The 25270-nt window shown below is 37.1% G+C and overlaps 1 protein-coding gene across 2 annotated transcripts in view; it reads left to right on the top strand.

The window, feature by feature from the left end:
• The window catches only part of STAG1 (stromal antigen 1), a 434712-nt gene that overhangs the window by 75914 nt on the left and 333528 nt on the right, over positions 1–25270 (top strand). The window lies entirely within an intron of this gene.

The following is a 25270-nucleotide window of genomic DNA, read 5'->3' as shown; positions in this document are numbered from 1 at the left end:
GTTCTTATACTTCTAACTCCACTTTGGTTCTACTTCCCAGACAACCTGATCTGACACACATCCATGTGTATGTGTTTTTTTTTTTTTTTAAATTCACATTTTTAAGAGTTATAGCTAATAATGTTGATGGTTTTAAAAAACAGACAAGGGCACAAAATGAAAATTGCAATACCTTCTTTCTCCCAATCCTCTTTTTTATACCTGTGCCGTATTCTCACTTATATCATTATTTCCTGATTATCATCTTTAGGTAGTATCTATTTTCTTACTTTTCTGAAATTTAAGGGGATTCGTGTGTCTAGCATTTCTTTTATCTTCCCTCCCCCATCTTTTTTTTTTCTTTTTTTATCTCGTCAAGGCTTTGTTTATTTTTAATATCTGTAATTTGGACTTTGACTATAAATTGACTTTAAAAATTGAAGATCAACAATAATATTAGCCATATTATAATTACTTAAGTGTAATTCAATCCTGAACCAAGTGATTTGGTTGAAACTATAAAGGAGGAATGTAAATCCATCTGTCTTAGCTCTGCTAAGGAAAATCTTCAGATTTTATTCTAGATGCTTAACTATTTCAAAATGTTCCTTTTGTTCATACTGTCGTCTTTAGTGGGTTCAAAAAAGCAAGTCATACTACTTGGGATTGAATCCCAGCATCAACAGTTACTGGGAATATGATCTTGAATAAGTTAATTAGGCTCTCTGTGTTAAGATTTTTGATTGCAAATTGGTGTAACAGTTCTTGTATTAGTTTTCTGTTACTATTGTAGCAAATTACTGCAACTTAGCATCTTTCAATGTTTGTATGCCAGAAATTCAGTGGCTTGGGCTGAGTCTCTCTAGTCTTACACAAGGCCGAAATCTCTTGGTAGGCCTGGTTCCTTTTTGGAAACTTTAGGAGAGAAACTTTCCTTGATCATTCAGATGGTTGGCAGAATTGATTTCTAAGAAGTTACAGGACCGAGCTGCCATTTCCTTGTTCACTGTCAACATGAGGAGAGGAGTCATTCTCAGCTTCTAGAGATCGCTCACATTCTTTGGCTTATGGTGCCCTTCATCCCTCAATCAGCCATAAAGGGTTGAGTTTCTCTTAAGCTTCAGATTTCTCTGGCCTCATCTGCTGATCCTTGAAATTCTGCCTTCCTCTTTTACTTTTAAAAAAGGACTCATATGATTACATTTGGGTTTACCTGTATAAATTATTATAATCTCCCTATTTATTTTTGTTTTTTTAAACATTTTAAAAATTTATTTGACACAGAGAGGGAGAGAACAAGCACAAGCTGGGGCAGGCAGGGCAAAAGCAGGCTCCTCGCTGAGCAAAGAGTATGATGTGGGATCAATCCCAGGACCCTGGGATCATGACCTGAGCCAAAGGCAGCAGCTTAACTGACAGAGCCACCCAGGTGCGCCGAATCTCCCTATTTTTAAGTTCCCAATTCTTTTCCCATATAGCAAGACATACACAGGAATAACAGTGGAAAGTGAAGATCATGGTGGGGCCAACATCTTGTCTACCACAGTACTCCCCTCAGGCCTCTGTGATCCATATTTATCTCGTAAAGAATACATTAATCTCATCTCACCCCATGGTTTCCAAAGGTCTTTACCTGTTATAGTATCAATTCAGAGTTTAAAAATCTCATCTAAATCTTATCAGATCCTAAGTCCCAAGTCTTGTATCTAAATCAACTATGGGGGAAACTTTCTGTCGACTTACGTATGAAGCTAAAGAAACTATTTCCCCCCAAAATGCAATGGTGGGACAACTTACGGAAGACAGTTACAGACAATTTGCTTTAAAAAAGGAGAGAATAGAAAAAAGGAGTCACAAGTTTCTAGTAATTTTAAAGACTAGCTAGGAAACAATACTTGATTTCAAGGCCTGAGAATAATGCTCTGAAGTTTGCAGCTTTAAAATTCTGGGCTTACCCTCTCTGGTTATTTTTGTAGGTTTTCGTCTTCTGTTTTTCCTCAGATTTGTTAATTCTTGGTTGCCTGTGCATATTAATAAAAAATTAAGTTGGTTAGTTTAGGGTAACTGACTGGCATGAGTTTGTCTGCTGCAGGTTTGTTTCATTTTTAGGTCTCTTTCTAGACTGTGGCATGTGGTAGGTTTATTTACTCTAAGACATGCATTCTAAAATGGGTTGGGGGGGTAAATTTTTGTTATGGATAAGCCACAGGTATACATATGGTATGCAAACAGATAAACAGTGTATTTGTGGTACTAAAATTTCATGAAGGATATGTTTGGAGAGGGGAGGGGTATATGTCTAAAAAAACTCCCTGAAGGTAAATAACGGAAAGAAAGGTGGGAAAATGGTGCTTATCTGATTGAGGAGGAGGCATTCCATTATGTACCCATAATTGTCAAACCAATCATGGCTTATTTGGGAGAATGGGAGTGCTTTAGTGTCTCTAGTGCTATTCTGCTTTTCTTTCAGGCTTCAACATACAACCTAGAAGCCCTCCACTGAATTGCATACTGTATTTAGATCCTTAGCTTTCTAATGTTACAAACTGTGATGCATAATATAAAATGATTTGCATTGTTAATGTAGTACACACATATATATGAATTAATAAATGAGCAGATTTTCAGGGAGTTATATATTCTAACATTGTATTTTCTGTTCTATTCCAGATTGTTAAATTGCTAGTTGTACCCAACAAAAACATTTCCAACCTACAGATTGAAGAGCAGTTTAGATTATTACTTGAGCTTAATCTTGAGACTGACAGCCGTTGCTCTCAGCTCTTTCACTTTAAGCAGGGAAAGGAGGAGAGATCTAGTTAACTAAGTCATTTGGAAGGCAGTTCCTTAATTACTGATATATGTAGTTATATCCTTGATGAAATCCCACCCCCACCTCTAATTATATTTAAAGCTTACAGGCTCTCTTTGGCTTTGTTGGAAAGACCCAATCTACTATATTGGTTATAATTTACTTTGTCACTTTTCCTTTTTATTAACACATAATGTATTATTTGCCCCAGGGGTACTGATCTGTGAATCATCAGGCTTACACATTTCATAGCACTCACCATAGCACATACCCTCTCCAGTGTCCATAACCCAGCCACTCACTCCCTAACCCCCACACCCCAGCAACCCTCAGTTTATTTTGTGAGATTAAGAGTCTTATGGTTTGTCTACCTGCCGATCCCATCTTGTTTCACCTTTTCCCTTCCCTATCTCCCCAAATCCCCTGCCCTTCCCCTCAAATTCCTCATATCAGAGATATCATATGATAATTGTCTTCCTCTGATTGACTTATTTCACTCAGCATAATACCCCATAGTTCCATCCACATCGTTGCAAATGGCAAGATTTCATTTCTTTTGATGGCTGCACAGTATTCCGTTGTGTATATATACCACGTCTTCTGTATCCATTCATCTGTTGATGGACATCTAGGTTCTTTGCGTTGTTTGGCTATTGTGGACATTGCTGCTATTGTGGACGTTGCTGCTATAAACATTCCGGTGTATGTACCCCTTTGGATCACTACATTTGTATCTTTAGGGTAAATTCCAGTAGTGTGATTGCTGGGTTGTAGGGTAGCTCTATTTTCAACTTTTTGAGGAACCGCCTTGCTGTTTTCCAGAGTGGCTGCACCAGCCTGCATTCCCAGCAACAGTGTAGGAGGGTTCCCTTTTCTCTGCATCCACGCCAGCATCTGTCGTTTCCTGACTTGTTCATTTTAGCCATTCTGACTGGTGTAAGGTGGTATCTCATTGTGGTTTTGATGTGTATTTCTCTGATACCGAGTGGTGCAGAGCACTTCTTCATGTGTCTGTTGGCCATCTGCCATCTGGATGTCTTCTTTGTAGAAATGTCTGTTCATGTCTTCTGCCCATTTCTTGATTGGTCATTTGTTCTTTGGGTGGTGAGATTGATAAGTTCTTTATAGATTTTGGATACTAGCCCTTTATCTGCTATGTCATTTGCGAATATCTTCTCCGATTTTGTCAGTTGTCTTTTGGTTTTGTTGACTGTTTCCTTTACTGTGCAAAAGCTGTTGATCTTGATGAAGTCCCAGTAGTTCATTTTGCCCTTGCTTCCCTTGCCTTTGGCGATATTACTAGGAAGAAGTTGCTGCGGCTGAGGTCGAAGAGGTTGCTGCCTGGGCTCTCCTCAAGGATTTTGATGGATTCCTGTTCTCACATTGAGGCCTTTCATCCATTTTGAGTCAATTTGTGTGTGTGGTGTAAGGAAATGGTCCAGTTTCATTCTTCTGCATGTGGCTGTCTGGTTTTCCCAACACCTTTTGTTGAAGAGACTGTCTTTTTTCCATTTCCATTTCCTGCTTTGTCAAAGATTATTTCGCCATAGAGTTGAGGGTCTATTTCTGGGCTCTCTGTTCTGTTCCGTTGATCTATGTGTCTGTTTCTGTGCCAGTACCATACTGTCTTGATGAAGACAGCTTTGTAATAGAGCTTGGAGTCTGGAAATGTGTTGCCACCAACTCTGGCTTTCTTTGTCAACATTGCTCTGGCTGTTCAGGGCCTTTTCTGGTTCCATATAAATTTTAGGATTATTTGTTCCTTTTCTTTGGAAAAAATGGATGGTATTCTGATAGGGATTGCATTAAACATGTAGATTGCTTTAGGTAGCATAGACATTTTCACAGTATTTGTTCTTGCAATTCATGAGCATGGAGCGTTTTTTCCATTTCTTTGTGTCTTCCTCCATTTCTTTCATGCGTACTTTATAGTTTTCTGAGTGCAGAGTGTTTGCCTCTTTGGTTAGGTTTATTCCTAGGTATCTTACGGTTTTGGGTGCGATTGTAAATGGGATCGACTGCTTAATTTCTCTTTCTTCTCTCTTGTTGTTTGTGTATAGAAATGCAACTGGTTTCTGGGCATTGATTTTTTATCCTGACGTGTAAGTGAATTCCTGTATGAGTTCTGGCATTTTTGGTGTGGAGTATTTTGGGTTTTCTGCATAAAGTATTGTGTCGTTTGCAAAGAGTGAGAGTTTGACTTCTTCCTTGCGTATTCAGACGCCTTTTATTTCTTTTTGTTGTCTGATTGCTGAGGCTAGGATTTCTAGTACTGTGTTGAATAGCAGTGGTGATAGTGGACATTCCTGCCGTGTTCCTGACCTTAGGGGAAAAGCTCTCAGTTTTCGCCATTGAGAATGATATTTGATGTGGGTTTTGCATAGATGGCTTTGAGGATATTGAGATATGTATCCTCTGTCCCTACACTTTGAAGAGTTTTGATCAAGAAGGGATGCTGTACTTTGTCAGATGCTTTTTCAGCATCTGTTGAGAGTATCATACGGTTCTTGTTCTTTCTTTTATTAAGGTACTGTATCACATTGATTGACTTGCAGATGTTGAACCAGCCTTGCAGCCCTGGAATAAATCCCACTTGGTCGGGGTGAATAATCCTTTTAATGTACTGTTGGAGCCTGTTGGCTGGTATTTTGATGAGAATTTTTGCATCCGTGTTCATCAAGGATATTGGTCTGTAATTCTCTTTTTTGGTGGGGTCTTTGTCTGGTTTTGGGATCAAGGTAGTGCTGGCCTCATAGAACGAGTTTGGAAGTCTTCCTTCCATTTCCATTTTTTGGAACAGTTGAGGAGAACAGGTATTAGTTCTTCTTTAAATGCTTGGTACCATTCCCCCGGGACGCCGTCTGGCCCTGGGCTCTTGTTTGTTGGGAGATTTTTGATGACTGCTTCAATCTCCGTACTGGTTATGGGTCTGTTCAGGTTTTCTTTGTCTTCCTGGTTCAGTTTTGTTAGTTTATACGTCTCTAGGAATGCACCCATTTCTTCCAGATTGTCAGATTTGCTGGCGTATAGTTGCTCATAGTACGTTCTTAAAATTGTTTGTATTTCTTTGGTGTTGGTTGTGATCTCTCCTCTTTCATTCATGATTTTATTAATTTGGGTCCTTTCTCTTTGCTTTTGCAGAAGTCTGGCACCAGGGGTGTGTTATGAGAGAACCAGCTCCTAGTTTCATTGATTTGTTCTACTGTTCTTTGGTTTCTGTTTCATTGATTTTTGTTCTGACTTGACTATTTCTCTTCTCCTGCTGGGTTTAGGCTTTCTTCGCTGTTCTTTCTCCAGCTCCTTTAGGTGTAGGGTTAGGTTGTGTACTTGAGAGCTTTCTTGTTTCTTGAGAAAGGCTTGTATCGCTATATACTTTCCTCTCAGGGCTGCCTTTGCTGTGTCCCAAAGATTTTGAACAGTTGTGTTTTCATTTTCATTTCTTTCCTGAATTTTTTCAGTTTTTTAATTTCCTGGTTGACCCATTCATTCTTTAGTAGGATGCTCTTTAGCCTCCGTGTATTTGTGTTCTTTCCAGCTTTCCTCTTGTGATTGAGTTCTCGCTTCAGAGCTAGAACATTGTGGTCTGAAAATATTCAGGGAACGATCCCATCTTTGGTACTGGTTAAGACGTGATTTTGTGAGCCAGGGTGTGATCTATTCTGAAGCGTGTCCCATGTGCACTAGAGAAGAATGTGTATTCTGTTGCTTTTGGATGGAGTGTTCTGAATATCTCTGTGATGTCCGTGTAGTCCAGTGTGTCATTTAAAGCCTTTATTTCCTTGTCGATCTTTTTGCTTAGATGATCTGTCTGTTTCTGTGAGGGAGGTGTTAAAGTCCCCTACTGTTACTGTATTATTGTCAATGTGTTTCTTTGATTTTGTTATTAATTGGTTTATATAATTGGCTACTCCCAGGTTAGGGGCATAGACATTTAAAACTGTTACATCTTCTTGTTGAACAGACCCTTTAAGTATGATAGATAGGGTGTCCTTCCTCATCTCTTGTTATAGTCTTTGGCTTAACATGTAATTTATTTGATATTAGGATTGCCACCCCAGCTTTCTTTCGTTGTCCATTAGCATGGTAAATTATTTTCTACCCCCGCACTTTCAGATGGAGGTGTCCTTGGGTCTAAAATGAGTTTCTCGTAGACAGCATATGGATGAGTCTTGTTTTTTTAATACATTCTGATACCCTGTGTCTTTTGATTGGGGCATTTATCCCATTCACATTCAGGGTAACTATTGAGGGATGTGAATTTAGTGCCATTGTATTGCCTGTAAGGTGACCGTTACTGTATATTGTCTCTATTCCTTTTTGGTCTGTTACTTTTAGGCTCTTTCTTTGCTTAGAGGACCCCTTTCAATATTTTCTGTATGGCTGGTTTGATGTTTGCAAATTTTCTTAATTTTTGTTTGTCCTGGAAGCTTTTTATCTCTCCAATTTCAGTGACAGCCTGCCTGGATATAGTATCCTTGGCTGGATATTTTTCTCGTTATTCCTCTGAATATATCATGCCAGTCCTTTCTGGCCTGCCAGGTCTCTGTGGATAGGTCTGCTGCCAATCTAATATTTCTGCCATTGTATGTTATAGACTTCTTGTCCTGAGCTGCTTTCTGGATTCTCTCTTTGTCACTGAGACTTGTAAGTTTTACTGTTAGATGATGGGGTATGGACCTATTTTTACTAATTTTGAGGGGCGGTTCTCTGCATCCCCTGGATTTTCATGTTCCTTTTCCATATTAGGGAAATTCTCCACTATAATTCTCTCCAGTATACCTTCTGCACCCCTCCCCCCCCTTTCTTCCGGAATCCTGTTATTCTAATACTGTTTTGTCTTATGGTATCACTTATCTCTGGATATTCTCCCCTCGTGGTCCAGTAGTTGTTTGTCTCTCTTTTGCTCAGCTTCTTTATTCTCCATCATTTGCTCTTCTATATCACTAATTCTCTCTTCTGCCTCGTTTGTCCTAGCAGTTAGAGCCTCCATTTTTGATTGCATGCCATTAATAGCTTTTAAAATTTCAGCTTGGTTAGATTACAGTTCTTTTATTTCTCTAGAAAGGGCTTTTATTTCTCCAGACAGTGCGCCTCTAATAATCTTCCATGCCTTTTTCGAGTCCAGCTAGCACCTTGAGAATCATTATTCTGAACTCTAGATCTGACATATTACCAGTGTCCGTATTGATTAGGTCCCTAGCCATTGGTTCTGCCTCTTGTTCTATTTTTTGTGGTGAGTTTTTCCGTATTTTATCTAGATAAGAATAGTTGAACGAGAGAATAAAATTCTAAAAGGGTGGCAAAGATCCCAGAAAAATCTATGCTAACCAAATCAGACGACACCAGAAACCAGGGTCAAAAGTAAAAAATAAAAAATATATATATTAGACTGCTGAATAGAACAGATCTTCCCACTTGACTCTGTTGTATTCTGGTCTCTTAGAAGTTACTACCTCAGAATATTTTAAAGAATGTAAAACCTACATATATATATATATATACAGAAAAATAAGGGTAAACATGATGAAAGAATGGAATGAGTGTAACGATGAAAATTTTAAAAGTTTTTGAAAAAGGAATTGATAGGATAAGTTGTTTGGAAAAAGGAAATTAAAAGGAGACTATGTGGGGGCACCTGGGTGCTCAGTGGGTTAAGCCGCTGCCTTCGGCTCAGGTCATGATCTCAGGGTCCTGGGATCGAGTTCCGCATCGGGCTTTCTGCTCAGCAGGGAGCCTGCTTCCCTCTCTCTCTCTCTCTTCCTGCCTCTCTGTCTACTGTGATCTCTCTCTGTCAAATAAATAAATAAAATCTTAAAAAAAAAAAAAAGAGACTATGTGATCAGACTGGATACTAGAATAATGCCACGTGTTATACTTAGGGATTTTTTGATTTGTTAGTCACAATATCATGCCAAAATTTTAAGGAAAACTTTATATGTATTCAAAAAATAAGATTAAATTCAATGAAGGTTTAAAGTATTACTATAACAGTGAAAATTAAAAACATTTTTAAAATAGATTTTCATAAGATAAAAGAGTCATAAAATATTGAAAGAGGAAAAGTTAAAGTAGAATAAAAGAAAATAAAATAATTTAACTTTGAAATAGTAAAGTATCATGGGATAATGCCATGAATTCTATGTGTTGCTTTTCCCTAGCTCTGGAGTTCCACCATTCTCATTGATTGGTAATCTTGGTCTTGGCTATATGTTCTTGCTGATCTTTTGGAGGGGGCCTCTTGCAGTGATTCTCAAACGCCTTTTTCTGAAGCATAATTGCACTCTCCTTGCCAGGGGGTAGGGTAAGTAATCTGCTGGGGTTTTCTCTTGGGAGGTTTTGTTCCCTGAATGTTTTTTGTAGGGCTTTCGAGGATGGGAGTCATGATGGTGGCCTCAAATCTCCTGCCTGAGGAGCCGAGAGCTTGGGCTCTCACTCCTCATTTTGCTGTCAGAGAAAAGCAGTCAGTTGCTCTCATCTCCCTGGTCTCTGGCAGCACTCCGTGTTCACCTGGCCTGTGACTGAGAGTTTCTCTCTCTGGCGCGTGGCCCCGTTTAGAGTCTCCAAACCAAGCAGATTTTTGCTCTATGCTCCCGAGCTGCTCCTCTTGGAGGAGTGAGGAGAGGGTCTCTCTGGAGTTGCTACTTGGGGGGCCCTGCTTGAAGAGCATTGTTCCGACTGTGCCTTGGATCAAAGGTTTACGGTAACCCCTATCTGAGAGCCCACTCCTCAGCTCCATCTCTGTAGCCGGCTTCCCTGCTCCAATATCCGGCAGCTCTGCCACACTCAGAAACCCCCTTTATGTGACACCGCATGTCCTGAGACCACACTGTCCCCATGAGGGCTCCACCCCTGCTTAACCTCTGGAGCTATGTCCCTCAGTGGAGCAGACCTCTAAAAGTTCTGATTTTGTGGTCTGATGCTTTGGTGCTTGCTGGGAGCCGGCCCCTCCTCCTGCAGTCTATCTTTCCTTGCTTGGGATTCACTTCTCTGCCTGTCCTACCTTCCAGAAAGTGGTGGATTTTTTGTTCGTAGAATTGCTGTTCTTTTCTTCTGTCGCATGTTGGGTTTTTAGGTGTTCAGAATGATTTGATAAATGTCTAGCTGAACTCCTGGGACCTGATGATATTTTAGTCTCGTACTCTTCCGCTGTCTTGCTTCCTCCTCCTCTAGTCACTTTTTCTTGATCTGGTCTCATTCATTGTATTTTCAAGGTGTTACCCAAAATTTCTAATCTGTTGATAGAACGCTTTTTCTCTCATATGTTTATGATTCGAATTGTTTTCCTTCTGAGTTTGTTAAAAATAGAACAAAAAAACTTTCTGTTGTTACCTGAATACCAGGAGTGGGAGAAAAGAAGACATTCGTGTGCTCAGTCTGCTATCTTGAGTTGGGAGTTCTGTAGATATTTAGCAGTTCTCAAGTGTTTTATTTTGTTTTCCTGTTTTTCTAAAGGTTTTTGTTACTAAAGTGCGTGCATAGCCATGATTATTTTTAGGAATGATTTAGTATGTTGACTCCTGTATGACATATATCTAGTTACATGTAAAATCTAATTCCTCTGTTCCTTGGTTCTAATTGGTTTGGTTATGGTTATGTGAAGGTTTTTCTGGTCATGCTGTCAGAGGTGTTTTGAATTTCAGTTCTTCCACTTACTAGCTCTTTGCCGTTAGGCAAATTACCTCATTTCTCTGTAGCTGTTTGCTTATTGTAAAGCAAGGATAACTGTATGGACTTCATAGGGTTGTAAGAATTAAATGTTAGGGCATGTGAAGAAAGTTCTTAGGACAGTGCTTATCATGTAGGAAGCATTTATAATTGTTATTTGTCTATATCAACATCATAGCCATACTCGTACATACACATATATATCCTTTTGCTTAAAATGAAAATCACATATATTTTCTCCTCTGGAACATTTTTTATTCGGCTTCATAGGTGAGCTAGTTGTTCCTTTGTTTTCAACCTACTTGATTTTCATTAAAAAATAATTCTTCTTTGTTTTGCTGGAATTATTAAGCTAGGATATTGGTCTACGAATGAATTGGCTACGCTAATGGTGAGATGTAACTAGAGAAACATGAGTTTGTTGGGATGAAGCATTGGAGATTGCAAAGTATATTCACTTAATATGGGCTTCATAGATAATAGTTAATGGAAAGGCATATATAGTTAGAATGGGTTAGAACATTTGATCGTACTACAACTTACTGGCCATATGACCTTGGGTATGTTTTCTGTGTCTCAGTTTCACCATCTTTAAAGTGGAGAAAATAAGGGATATTGTGAATAATCCATGAATTAACACATGCAGGTTGCTTAGTTGTACTTAGCTGTTAGTAGTGTTAACATTTTGTGAGAATTTTGAATTCAGTGTTTGGCTGTGTTCAGAGTTTGTATAACTATTAGGAATGTGGGGTTGAAATAAAAGGTGAGATTTTTATATGGACAAGAAGAATTTACTATGTACTTTAAGTCTAGAGATGGACTAGAATTTAGGACAAAGGAAATACCTAGGTTAAAAAAATACTTCATTAATATAATAATACTTAAGTCTTTGGGCCTTCTGTGGTTGTTTGGAGGACTTAGGTGCCATACCTGATTATTGCTATGGTGACTTGTTGCTAGTTCTCTCACTTAACAGCCTTTCAATCAATTTCTGTCTTTCATCCGTGTTATACCTTATTTTCTGAATTTCTGCTTTAGTTTAGAGGAGTAGTGCTCAGTTTTTTTTAATCCTTCCTTTGAAGTTATAAAAAATTTGAAGTTAAGGGGCGCCTGGGTGGCTCAGTGGGTTAAAGCCTCCGCCTTCGGTTGAGGTCATGATCCCAGGGTCCTGGGATCCAGCCCTGCATCGGGCTCTCTGCTCGGCAGGAAGCCTGTTTCCTCCTCTCTCTCTGCCTGCCTCTCTGCCTACTTGTGATCTTTGTCAAATAAAGAAATAAAAAATCTTAAAAAAAAAATTTGAAGTTAAAATAGATAAGAAACAGTATCTTATGTTTGTTGTTTCTTTAAAAAGAAGTTTATTAGTGGAAATATTTCCTTTCCAGCTCTTGAGTATTACATAGGTTAGTAGCCATTTCAGTATGTTTTATCTAGTAATGCTGTTTGTAACAATTTCTTCTGAATCACATAACACTCTAGTAATATTTTTATGCGTTTATTTACATGATATTTGATATTAGATATTTGAGTATAGTTTAAGAAAAAGATTTCTCAGGACTGCTTAGTTTTGTTTACTACTTTTCCCTTTAATTGTGGACATTCATTTAGTACTAATTGAGGTTACTTTACAGAGACAAGGTGTTTTTTGGAAGGTTTTCTATTGCAGAATTGTACACTGTTCAAATGACTTGGTTAACCCTGTCTAACTGTGCCATATCTTTATGAGAAGGAATTCCCCCAGGATAATCGTAGAAGAAGAGAGATGTCTATCTCTGATAAATTGCTAAAATGATGATTTTTCTTGAAAAAAGTAGAATTTTGTGTTTCATACTTGTCTCTACATCTTTTCATTACCTGTGAAATACGTGTTTGACACACACACAGGCACACACCATATGTATGTTGAAAAACATTTTGGTCTACCACATTTAGGGCCAACTTTTTCATTAGTAAAATTGCATGAAAATTTGGCAGTTTATTACAGCATATGGTTGTTTATTCATTACTCTTGATGGTCCATTGCCGAATGTAGTTCTGATCATTCTTCTTTACTCTATCAGTTTTGTGCATTACTAAACGTGATGTTCAATCATTCTGTTACTAATTGTAGGTTTGGTTTTGAAATTTACAACTGCAGTAGCACTTGGTTCAAGAATATCAAATATCCCTTTTGTTATGAAGTAGTTGCCCTGTTATGGTAGTTGAGTTTTTTGTTTCATTTGAGTAATATGCTATGTTGAGCTTTGGTTGTTAATTGATAGATGTGGTATCCTCTCTGTGAGAGCTTTTAAAATGCATAACACGTATTTCGGAAAGCAGCTGTTGCTATGGCAACTCTCGGGTCACTTGCAGCTCAGCTTACATGATTGGCTGTTAATGGAGTCTAATATGCTTGAGAAGAGAATTGAGCAAATGAAAGAGGGTTTTGAAGGAATCCCCTTAAACCTCTTGAAGTTTAACTGAAAAGCACCTGAAAATTTAACACTTATATTACTGTTTTACACAACTGTACTGGAAGTAGTTTTATGAATAATGAAGGTGAGAGAGAACAAATTTTTAGAAAAAATAATTTTCTGAACCCTTTGAAGAATGTTGAAAGCTTGTGCTGTTACTTCTTTTCATTTTACTATTGTTTAAAGAAATGTTCTCAATAGCTTCCAGTTACATTTTGTATTCTACCCTCTCTAGCACCTACCTCAGAGGAGTTAATTAGATTGAAGCATGAGAAGGTTGTTAATTGTGCAGGGTCAGAAAGAATGGTAAACTCAGGAATCATGTCTAAATTCACTCTGGTTATGTTAGTTAGAGTCTGCTCTGACTTGAATTCTTAAGGTAGTCTCATGAACCTGCCTCTCTTTAGGCATGTGTGAATGGTGTGAAAAGGGGTTGTGGTGGTATGTACTTTGGATTTTGAGGCCTATAAAATGAGTAAAATGAAGTCTAATTGAGAATTGCCATTGTAAAAATTAATAAGAGCCATGCAAAATGACATAGTAATATGTGTCTTGTTAAATGATGGACTTTTCATCAGTATCTACCACCTCCTTTGTAACTGTGGTACTAATTTTGGCAGTTAAATAACATCAAATGTAATTAAACTTATGAAGTTTAAAGTTTAGATTAAATGCATTAAAATAGTAAATTAACATCACATTAGAGTGAGTTTACTTTGTAAAATGCATGTCAGCTGGCCAGTTCAGCAAGCATAGGAAATAGGACTAGGGCATGTAGGCTATTTTAAGTATCTGCTGTTTCTAATTTATATTAGGGTTTAAGAAATATTGATTATGGTGATAGTGTTGAAACTGATACACCAAATAAGTTATAGCTATTAGTGTGTATAATTCTATTAGATTTTCTGATTTTGCTAGCAAAAATAACTGGTGATTAAAAATTAATCAGCACTTAATAACACCCTAAATTACCTTTGATTTATTATTTTATTTATTAAGGAAATACTTTGGAATAGTAAAGATAAACTTTTCATAATAGACTACATATATAAGTATAGAATACCTTCAATTCTATTTTGATAGAACACTTTAGAAGTTCATTAAACACCTTCTAGACACTAAAATAAAATCTAGGTTCATCCTCACTGTGACCTTTGGAAATATTTTTAAAAATAATTTTGTTTTTAAATGCCTGGTGACTATAGGTCCTGGTCTGCCTTAGGCAGTTCTGGTAGTGAATTAGTCTTTTCCTTATGTAATTATTGACAGTGGTTGCATTTTATATTTATCAGGATATATAAAGAAAAGTAGAGAAAGTCACATATAAATCTGTAATTCATAGGTTACTGCTGTCAGCTGTGACATTTCCTTTTCAATCTTTTTGTGCATATGAGCATATATAAAACTTATATAGTAGAGGCCATCCTTTACATGTTTTCCTTTTTAAACAGCTCATTAATTTTCTATAAATATTGTTTTTAGTGATATATAAATATATTTCTTAAGTAAATACTCTCCATTTGTAGGTCTTAGTTTTTTTCCAAGGTTTTCTTTGTTGTTTTTCTAGTTCAGGATAGTTAAATACCTTTACTACATGTAAATATGTTTACTTTTTTTTAAATTTTAGGGTAGAATGATAGCAATCACTGAATCATAGATTATAGAATTGTAAGGGTTTCAATATGTGTTATTTGGTTTGTAGATGAACTTTTAATATTTTTGACTTTGAAGTTTCTTAAAAATTTAATTGTTGGGGTGCCTAGGTGGCTCAGTCGTTAAGTGTCTACCTTCGGCTCAGGTCACAGTCCCAAGGTCCTGGGATCAAGCCCCACATCGGGCTTCCTGCTTGGCGGGAAGCCTGCTTCTCCCTCTCCCACTGTCCTTGCTTGTGTTCCCTTTCTCACTGTGTCTCTATCAAATAGATAAATAAAATCTTTAAAAAAAATTTAATTGTTGGATTTCAGGTGCAGAGGGTTGAATTAATCTTGTCCTTAGTTCATAAAACATGGTAATTATTTTTATTATTATTATTTTTTAAGATTTTTTATTTATTTAACAGACAGATCGTAAGTAGGCAGAGAGGCAGGCAGAGAGAAGGCTGGGGAAACAGGCTCCCTGCTGTGCAGAGAGCCCGATGTGAGGCTCGATTTCAGGACCCAGAGATCGTGACCTTTGCCGAAGGCAGAGGCTTAACACTGAGCCATGAAGGCGCCCAAACATGGTAATTCTTGACTCGTTCAGGGTGTTGCTTTCATTTGATTTTTTATCTGCATTATCCACTCTTTTTATCTTCTCCCATATGTATTCATTTAATACGTTTGATATATATATATATATATATACATTTATTTTTATGCATTCCTATAAAATATGTTGTGTGCATTTTTTTTCAAGTTCTTGTTCATTGAATCTAATGGCTTCCATAGTGTGCATTAGTATTCCATAGTATGCATCTGCCATATTTCACTGAGCCATTACCCCCATGCAGTAATGAACACTGTGATGCCTCCAGCTTCCTGTATTATAGACCGCATCCTCGTATCATCCCTTCATGGATATGTATTATCCAACTGAGTTAGATATTTATATATATATGTATATATACATAAATATATATATCCAGTTTCACTAAATACTGCCATATTACTCACTAAATTACTTCACTAAATTACTGCCATTGTACCAGTCTTTACTCCCAGTAGGGGTATATGAGGATTCTTTTATTTCTACTACAGATAACTCCCAATACCAGTACGGTGTGTCCTATCAAAATTTGTAGGAAAGGTAGGCAGAAATTTTTTCCATCTTACTGCTTACCTCCAGGTTCCAGAAGTGTAACTGTTCTCCAGTAACTTCTTTTCAATCTTTCCAGGCTTGTATCATTGCAGTGTTTTGTCAAGTAGAACAGTGAAGTGGTTAAGAGCATGTACTCTGGATCCAGTCAGCTTGGAGTTGAATCCTGGCTCTGTTGTTGGTAATTGTGTAACCCTGGGCTTTGCATAGGTTGCCTCAGTTTTGTAATTTGTAAAATGAAGTTAGGAGTTTTCCTGCCTTTGTGAATATATGTATAATGTTAGAATAGTGGCAGGGGCACATAGTAAATGCTTTATAAGTAGGTTACTGTTACCAAGTTAAAAAATCCAGCTGAAATTTAGAATGTAATTGCATTGAATCGATGCATTTGAGGGAGAAATCACATCATAAGTTGTCCCATCCAACAGCATGGAATAGCTTTCTGTCGATCAAAACTTTCTATGTATTTTAGTGAAATTAGATTGTCTTTTGTTTCTTCATGGTACTCATTCTTGATCACTAATTCTTGTTTTTTTTTTTAAGATTTTATTTATTTATTTGACAGACAGAAATCACAAGTAGGCAGAGAGGCAGGCAGAGAGAGAGGAGGAAGCAGGCTCCCTGCTGAGCAGAGAGCCCAATGCGGGGCTCGATCCCAGGACCCTGGGATCACGACCTGAGCCGAAGGCAGAGGTTTTAACCCACTAGCCACCCAGGCGCCCCTTGATCACTAATTCTTAATCACTAGTTTTTAATTTTGTCTCGGGGTGGGGACAAAATTTGATGTTTTGGATTTGATATTGTCTAAAGATACTTTTGGTTGTCAGAGCTTGGGAGATGCTATTGCATCTAGTGGGTGGAAGCCAGGGATGTTGCTAAACATCCTGTAGTGCATAGGCTAGCCTCCAGTTATCCAGCTCAATGTTAATAATGCTGAGTTTAGAAATTCTGTTTAAGTATATGGTTTTGTTGCTGTTGTGAATGGTGTTCATTTTATTTTCTAATTGATTATTGCTGTTTGGGAAATGTTACGGATTTTTCTGTTAAACTTTTGTCTGGCAGTGTAGCCAAACTTTTTCTCATTGTCTGTAGATTCTGATAATATTTCTGTGTAGATGATAATGGTCTCTTCTAGTTCCTCTACCTTCCTTTCCCTCTCCTCCATCTTTCTTCTCATAGTATTGACAAAGACCTTTACTGTTATGTTAAATGGTAGCAGTGAGAATGGCCATATTTGTATTGTTCCCAGCTTTGTGGAATGAGTAAAGTTTCTTAACACTAAGTAACACCAGAAATACAAGAGTGTCAATCTCATTTTACCTTGCCATTATTATTACCACTTATGGTGAGTTCTTGAGGGAAAAATGCTTAACTTCACTATTGAACAAAGAAATGCAATAAAGCAATAATGAAATGGTATATTGTATTTCACTAGTGATAATCAAGAATTTTTCTATAAGCACTTTAGTCATTTTTCCTCTGTATCTTTGTCTTTCATCAATTTTTGTTTGTTTCAGTGGTTTTATAAGTTATGACTTACTCAAATGTTAACACTTTGGGGTTTTTTTTTTTTTCCTTTTGGTAGTTTTATCTTGCTTGTTTGTTTTGATGTGCAGAAATTTAATTCTTAATGAAGTCTAACCTTAAGATCTTTTATTGCTTTTAGGCACAAGAAGATCCTTAATTAACTGAAATTTTCTTCTGTCTGTGACATTTTCCTTGGTTAAACAAGGGTATACTTATCAGTCCTTTTTCCTTTGTTCTAAATCATTCACTCACCTGACTTCCAGTGTTACTTTTTTTTCTGAAATGCTAGATTTCCATGTTCCATGCCCATTGGTTTACATAGAGCTCTGGATTTTTGAGAGGTACGTCAGGTACCATTGGAGATATGGCACTCAGGTTTGGGCTTGATAAATGAACAGGGCTCCAGACTTTCTACCCAGATTATTTTTGTGTTGGACATTTCTGACTGAATGATCCACGGTTAACTTCTTCTAAGAATGAGCCTATTATCTTCACCCTTTCTCCTGCAGAGGTGCTTCCTTCCCCAATTCTTTATTCTTCGTCCTTTTTCTTTCCTCCTCCTGTGTTCTTCCACCATTCTCTCATGTGTACAATTTGAAATATATTGCTTTCAATGGCACTTTTTGATCTACCTCATCCAGTTCAAGGCTAAGGGTTACCAGTTTGGTCTTTTATATTGGAGGAAATAGTTTGGGCAAAATAATTTGAGCAAAGGCATGAATCAGGTATGAAATAGAAAGGTGCTTACAGTGAACTACAAGTGGTTAGGCATTACCAGAGACATAAATTAAAATATTAGGGAGAGACTGGAAGTAAGGCTAGGAAGAGCCAGATTGTTAAGATTTTTGCTTCCTGTGTTTAGGAACTTGAATTTTATTCTAGAAGTAATGGGGAGCTATTTGAAATATTTTAAACAGGGATCTTGTTGATTAATATTTCAAATAATCCAGTCAGGTTATAGGATGGAGGATTGAATGGAGGGAAACAAGACAAGGAGATTCTGGAATACTGGGAGCCTTTATTAGTGCAGTGTGAGTAGGATTAGAGAGGAAGGGATAGATTTTAAGGTGCATTTTATTGGTTAAAAGTGGGCAAAATTCAAGGGAGTCAAGGGTGATCTCAGGGTTTCTGATTTTCTAGCTTCTATGACAAGATAGCGAGATGAACAATTAAAAATACATAATTTTGGAGCACCTGGGTGGCTCAGTGGGTTAAGCCTCTGCCTTCGGCTCGAGTCATGATCTCAGGGTCCTGGGATCGAGTCCCGCATTTTGGCTTTCTGCTCGGCGGGGAGCCTGCTTCCTCCTCTCTCTCTGCCTGCCTCTCTGCCTACTTGTGATCTCTCTGTCAAATAAATAAATAAAATATTTTTTTAAAAAATACATAATTTTAAATTTATTTTATTGAATTATTTTTTTGAAGGGAGGTGAGGTACTATTCAGAGGAAAAACTCAGTTGATGGCATGTTATGAAAAAAGTCTTAATTTTGCAGCTAAAAAATGTACATATGAAGCAGTAGTAAAACCATATCTGAAAAAAATATTTTGCAGTTTAATTACTTTACAAGTTAGCATTAACAACCTTTTTTAAAAAAGTAATCTCTGTATGCAGTGTGGGGCTTGAACTCTGTAACCCAAGCTCAAGAGTGGCATGCTCCAACAACTGAGCCAGCCACATCAACAACCTTTTTAACTGCCTAACATACCTAAAGAGTTCATTACATCCAAATCCCATTATGTTGCCAGGGCAAATGTTGGAGAATATTTGGGAGGTTGGAAGAGGGGCCTGCTTCCCCAACCCAGGTGACTTAGTGACTTCAGAGGGTTAAAAACTATGGTCTACAAACAAACAGATTCTTAAATATAGAGTACTTGTGGTTGCCAGAGGGAGGCGGGTAGGGAAGTGGGTGAAATAAGTGAAAGGGATTAAGAGGTACAAAATTCCAGTTATAAAATAAATGAATTATGGGCGCCTGGGTGGTTTAGTCGGTTAGGTGTCTGCCTTCAGCTCAGGTCATGATCTTTGGGGCCTGGAATGGAGTCCTCTCAGGCTCTGCACTCAGTGGGAAGTCTACCCTCCCCGTTAAATAAGTAAATAGATCTTTAAAAAATGAGTTATGGAGATGAGAAGTATAGCATAGGAAATATAGTCCATAATACTGTAATAATGTTTTATGGTGACTGTACTTACTGTGGTGAGCTTTGAGTAACATATAGAATTGATGAGTCAATATGCTGTAAGCCTGAAACTAATAGAAAATTGTATATCAATTATAATTTAATAAACATATCTTACAATGTAGAAACAAACCATGGTATAGTTTAAAGGGATACTGTGATAAAGGTAGAGATCTGTTTTTTATTATCATGCATGTATTGTTAAGGCAGATTTCAAGCATATGCAGAGGTAGATGGAATTGTGTAGTGAACCACTATGTAACTATTACCCAGCTTCAGTATTTATAAACTGAGCATTTTTTCATGAGTACACTTCCAGTTCTTTATTCATTTGAAGCAAATTGACATCATACCATTTCATATGTAAATAATTTAGTTGGTATCTATAAAAGATAGTAACTTCAAGAAACCTAAAAGCATCAATAATAGTTTTATAATACCATAAAATATTTCCTAGTGATTTTCTTGTAAAGGTAGTTTCAGCAGAGAATTAGAAGTAAAATAAGATTTTTAAATTTTACAGTATTTTTTGAGAGAGAGAGAGCACACAAGCTGAGGGAAGGGTTTGGGCAGAGGGTCAGGGAGAGAGAGACTCCTAAGCCGGCTTAATGCCCAGCATGGAGCCTGATGAGGGGCTCAATCTCACGACCTAAGCTGGATGTTTAACTGATTGAGCCACCCAAGTGCCCCAAGATTATTTTAAACTAGGGGAGGGAATGAGAAAATCTGCCTTTCTAGGAAGGAAAACATGGAGTGTGGTACTGACAAGGATAGGGGGCTACAGTCTTTATGTTTTAAGTGATAGGGGACACTTGAGTGGTTTGTAGGCTTGGGGAAAGAGATAGTGGAAAATGAAATTTTGACATGGGGGGATGGAACAAGAACAAGAGGAAGGATATCTTATTTATTGTGATAACATTGAAGGACAAAGAATAAGTGAGGGAGAGGCAAAAAGTTGAGCAGATAGTTCATAACCAATGACTTTTTTTTTTTTTTTTAATAAAACTTCAGGGAGGGTGGAGGTTGGTCTTAGGAAAGGGTCTTAAGATTAGTGAAAATTTGTAATAGTTGTTGAAGAGAAGGGGAGTGGGAGTCCATCATAGACAAATAAAAAGATTGCTTTAGAAGATTAAGATTCCACCTGAAATTGGAGATCAGAATTTAGAGTAGTATAAATTTTCATGTCTCTTTGATCCTTTTTCTGACACCACTCAGTCTCTTGATTGTTTAAGAGTAGATAGTTCGTGAGGGTTATTTTAGGCTTAGACTTTTACATGACAAGCCTTACAGAAGAACCCAGGGGTAAAGTGTGTTGGTGAGGAAGTGATTTAGGAGATTATTCATGTACATATACATGAATAATATGCTTACTAAGGAAAGGACATGACAAAGGGACAAGTGGACAATGTAAGGAGTGTATGAAATTGAGGAGCAGATACAGGGATTATGTGGGCACAAGAAAGTTATACATATTGGAAGATGGTGTCAGATTGGTGAAGTGTTTGGCTGTGAAAGTTCATAGATGAAGTTCAAAGACTGTGTGAAGTCTACAGAATTGATAAGGTTCAGGAGTCTTGAGACTTGGGTTTTAGGTGTTTCCCATGGTGGCAGGACATATGGTAGGACAGAAATCTGACCAAGATGCAGACGTCTTCAGTGAATGTGAAGAGCAGTGCTAGGTGGTCAGGAAGTACGAGTAGATGACACTGGTGAGGAAGATTAGAAGGTATGCAGATAGAGAGTGGGAGTGGTAATGGTTTAGAGAGATGGTGGATAACTAAAAGAATTCAGAGTGTGGGATAATATTTGTCTTAATTTTCAGCTGTGTTTGAGATGGCTAAGATTTTTCTTTATGAAGATGTCTGCAACCTTTCGCTTACCATAAAGTTCAAAATAGTCATGTGTAAATATAAAACAGGGCAATTTTGTAAGTAAGTGCCCTGAATGCCATGGTCAGTAAAATTCTAGGAAACTTCTTAAGATTTATCAGTTTATTCTGTGACTATAACATTTGAAATGTTAAAAGAGATACAGAACAATGCAAGAAGAGGGAAATGTGATGATACAGGTGAAATGGAGGTAGGGAGTGGTATGAGCACAGGAAATTAGGGCTGAAGACAACAAAACTCACCATTTTACCTATGATAGGGCATGTGGGTAGGGGTAGTTGGAGAAGAAAGTACATACTAGCACCAAAAAAACCCACCTTCATATGTTTAGCCTTTCACTAGATTGTTCTAAGTAACACCTTGCTTTCTCATAAAAGAATATCCCTTATAGCCCTTTTGGAGGTGGGGAGATATAACAGTGTTCCTCTGAACAGTGAAATCAAGGGATACTTTAGTATAATTTAGGTTTGCCTTTCAGTATGCTTAAGTGTTTTGGGAATTAATGTAAAATATCAGTTTTCCTAGATACTTACACATGAAATAATTCATACTCTGCAGATTCTAGTTAGTAGAGGTTTTTCTGTAGTCTCTGGAATACCTAATGTTTAATAAGAGCATGTGACTGAAATATTTCCCGCTTGTAAGAAATGAGTCTGGTAAACTGGTAATGAAATATAACAGCGTGCATTAAACCTGATCATTGTGTTAAACTTTATTAAGCTATAACAGTGACAATATCCTAGAATTTTGTCCTAGTACTGTAGTTTTTGTACCTTCACTAACTCCCTGAATCACTATCATAGGTGGTAGTAAGCTTGGCATTGGGGAATGCTAGAGAAATAAAGAGAAGAAACCTGACCAGAGTCATCCCTGGAGTATATTTAATCAAGATGATTGCCTAGGACAACTGGCAGGCATGGTGCTTCAGTGAGTAGTGATAAAAGTGTATAGTTAGGATTGTTCTGAGACTTTTATACATACACATCACCTAACTTTCTGCTGTACCCTCAATTTTATAATCAGTGGGATTCTGAGGAGCTTTCTGTTGGAATGCTTCAACCTCCTTGTAAGTTTTTTTCTCCCTCAGGTTAATTTTCTCCTAATTGTGAGCATAGTATTTACTTGAGAGTAAATATACAACTGTATAATCTATGGTTTCATATCATAACAGTACATTATCTTGACTTAGCTTACAATTACTAAATTAGTGTCATTTGTAACTATGGTTTGTGATCAGCAAACTGATAGGATTATGGGCTATCCAAATTTAAATTATCTACAATAAATTGGCATAATATAAAAATTAAGGGCCTAACATTTAGATGTACAAAGAATTTCTTTTAAAAGATTTTATTTATTCATGAGAGACAGAGAGGCAGAGGTAACAGGAGAAGCAGGCTCCCCATGGAGCAGGGAGCCTGATGCAGGGCTCCAGACCTGAGCCGAAAGCAGATGCTTAACTGACTGAGACACCCAGGTGCCCCAGATGTGCAAAATTTGATAGAAGATTCTCTTTAAGTAAAGAAAAGAAATTCTTTGAGTCACATAATTTCCAAGTTGTTATATGTAATAAATTGTCAGCTTTCTGCACCATTGGCACGTGGCCGGATTACTTAAGTAAACAAATAGCCTTCATTATTGAGAATAATCTCTACCCCAACCTGCTACCTTGGCCATTACACTTGTACATCCTTCAAGTCACTCCAGTATTACCGCCTTAGAGTCTTTCTGAGACCTCCTTTTAAAGTACTTTATAACCTTATACCACTTCTTACAATCTGAAATCTGTCATGTATACCCTTTCATTTATTGTCTGATTTTATGAACTAGAAATACCATCTTCTTAAAGACCGGGCTTTCATCTAATTTATTTACCCTTCTGTTTAGCACTTAGGAAGTCCTGTGAATGTGCCCATATTTGGAAATAGGGTCTTTACAGATATAATTAAGTTAACATGAAGTCATTCTCAGGGTGGGCCCCAATCCAGTAGACTGGTATTCCTATAAAAAGAGAAAACGGAGACATGTGAAGACATAGAAACACACAGACATGGGGGAAGACAACCATTTGAAGATGGAGGCAGAGATTGGAGTTATACATAAAGCAAACCAAGAAATACCTGAGGCTATCAGAAGCTGGAAGAGGCAAGGAAGGAGTCTCCCCTAGAAGCTACCAAAGGGAACATGGCCCTACCAGCATCTTGATTTTGGACTTCTAGTCTCCGGAATGTGAAATAATAAATTTATGTTGTTTAAAGATGTGCAGTTTATGGTACTTTGTTATGGCAACCTTAAGGAATGGATATAAGGGAAGGGCCTTTGAAATGCAAAATATAAGCATAATGGACAAAATGACATACACCTATTGTTGAAGTCTCTGGCTTTTAGCATTCTTTGGTTAGTAATATTTTTAATGGATTTGAACACTTTGGCATTTTGAGGCATGTAAAAATATCATTGGATTTATCAGATGGTTTCTTTTTTCCCCTACAAGGATTTTTTGAAATTCCATTTGTTCCACATAACAGTCTCATGGAACTCTATGGAATATGTAAATAGTTTTAAGTATTATAATTCGATTATAATTAGGAAAAATAGTTACCATAATCTCAATATTCAAGAGGTAGAGACCAAATTGAGTAAGGGAGAGGAGGAGGAATCTACATAGCACCAGTGCCCAGTTTTTGGTAAGTGAATTAGTAAGAATAAACAAATGTTCTGAACCTGGGGAGAAAGTAGGAAGATCATTTGTTAAAATGTGTTACCTGGTTTTCCTTCATGTTCTTGGATGTTTTAATGTGTTGCATTTTAGTATACAGTTCGACAGTTTGGATTTTTATTCTTCCCTCCAGAAATAATTTTAGTCTTTAGGTTGCAAAAACCATACAGAACTTTCTCCTCTCTGTCCTTCACCCTGCTTCCCCAAATGCCAGTATGTTTCATAACCACAGTATAATAACCAAAAACAGAAAATTAACCAATACCATACTGTTAATGAATATGCAGACCTTATTAATATTGTATCAGTTGACCCACTGATCTCCGTTTTCTGATCCAGGATCCAAGCTAGGATCACAAATTGCATTTAGTTATCCTATCTCTTCTCTAACATAGCACAGTTCCTCAGCATTTTTAAGTCTTTCATGACCTTGATACTTCAGGAGAATACTGGCCTGTAATTTTGTAGCATGCCCCTCAGTTTGGGTTTATGTGAGTATCCTGTGATTAAATGCAAGTTTTTCTTTTTTTGTCAAGAATACCACAGAACTGAAGTTGTGCCCTTGTTTGTTCATTATATTAATGGGAGTCTCTGCTGATATATCTCATTATTAGTGGTGTTAACTATGATCCGTTGGTGAAGGAGGGGTTTGCCAGGTTTCTCCACTGTAATATTAACTATTTTCTTCTTTGTAATTAATCAGTTATCTTGTGGGGACATACTTGAAGACTGTGTATAAGTTTCTTATTATACTTTTGCTTATCAGTTTTAATATCTCTAATGATTCCTGCCTGAAAAAATTAGGTTTATCAAGTGTAAATCTTTAAAATAAATCTTTAAAATTGTACTTGTTCGTGGATCAGTAGATTTGAAGAGAAGTTACAACCCTGGAAAACAAAATGAAGGTTTCACATAACTCTTCTTGGATTTAAAGTAACAACACAAAATTATATACGTTATTATTCATTAACCAATATTTGTTCAGATTTTCTAATTGTAAATGAATTTTCTAAACCAATCTACAAAGTAATAAAACATACAATTTCCTTTCTTTCATCTGGTTTGGACCTCACTTCCTTAAAGTTCATTTAGTCATGGGGATTAATTAAGAACCTGTTTCTTCCTTATCACGGTCCCATAGAATTTGTTTTTACACTGCTTCATCAAACTTAATAAGCATATGTTCTTTCTCTAAGGAATTTAGAATCTACCTATTGTGGTCTCTGGGTATTTTTTCTCTCTTTCTGAATTTAAGTTCT

The sequence above is a fragment of the Mustela erminea genome, chromosome 1 (assembly GCF_009829155.1).
Source record: "Mustela erminea isolate mMusErm1 chromosome 1, mMusErm1.Pri, whole genome shotgun sequence".
NCBI classification, from domain to species: domain Eukaryota; kingdom Metazoa; phylum Chordata; class Mammalia; order Carnivora; family Mustelidae; genus Mustela; species Mustela erminea.
This window is presented reverse-complemented; position numbering and strand designations above follow the sequence as displayed.